Here is an 878-nt window from a genome sequence, read left to right on the forward strand (position 1 = left end):
TATATATATATATAAGTAATATAATTATATAAACATATTATTTATATTTATTATCATTTATTTGATTATTCATTATTTTATTATTTAGTAGTTTATTTATTTTATTTTTTATTATTTTTTTTTTTTCCATTCTTCGTACTTTTAAAACATTTTAAATTATTTCATTAATAGAAACTTTAGGGATATTTAATAATTTAATTATCACTGTAATGTTTTAAAAGATAGTAGTAAATAAGAGTTTTATTTTATTATAATATATATTATGTTTTATTTTTTTATATTTTTCCTTTTTTTATTTTTTTTTTTGTGGACCTTTAAAATATATATTTTTATATTTAATAAGAGTTCCCATTACAGGGCCTTTAAATTTTGAACTTGCTTTTTTAATTAAATTAAAATATTACCCAAACGAAAAATATACAAATGTTTATAAAAAGTACATTATATTATTATATATATATATATATATATATATATATATATATATATATTAATATATGTAATATATAAGTATGGTAATATACAGGAAATAATATAATATACATAATATAATAGTCTGTACGAAAATAATACATATACATATATATATTTATTTATTTATATAATGTAATATTTTATATGTGTCAATATTTTTATATTTTTTCAATTTGCGACCTATATCTCATTTTATGCTGTTATAATAATATATTCATTTTTCATTTATTTTATATCGTAAATATATTTCAAGCATATAAATAAAAAAAAAAAAATGTATATATAATTTTTGGTCCTTGTAAAAATTGAAAGTTTTCATTATATATTTTCTTAACAAAAAAAAAAAAAAAATAATAATAAATAAATAAATATGAATAATATGAAACAATTTGTATTTTTTATTT

This window comes from Plasmodium gaboni, chromosome 14 (genome assembly GCF_001602025.1).
Source record: "Plasmodium gaboni strain SY75 chromosome 14, whole genome shotgun sequence".
In the NCBI taxonomy this organism is placed as follows: Eukaryota; Apicomplexa; class Aconoidasida; order Haemosporida; family Plasmodiidae; genus Plasmodium; species Plasmodium gaboni.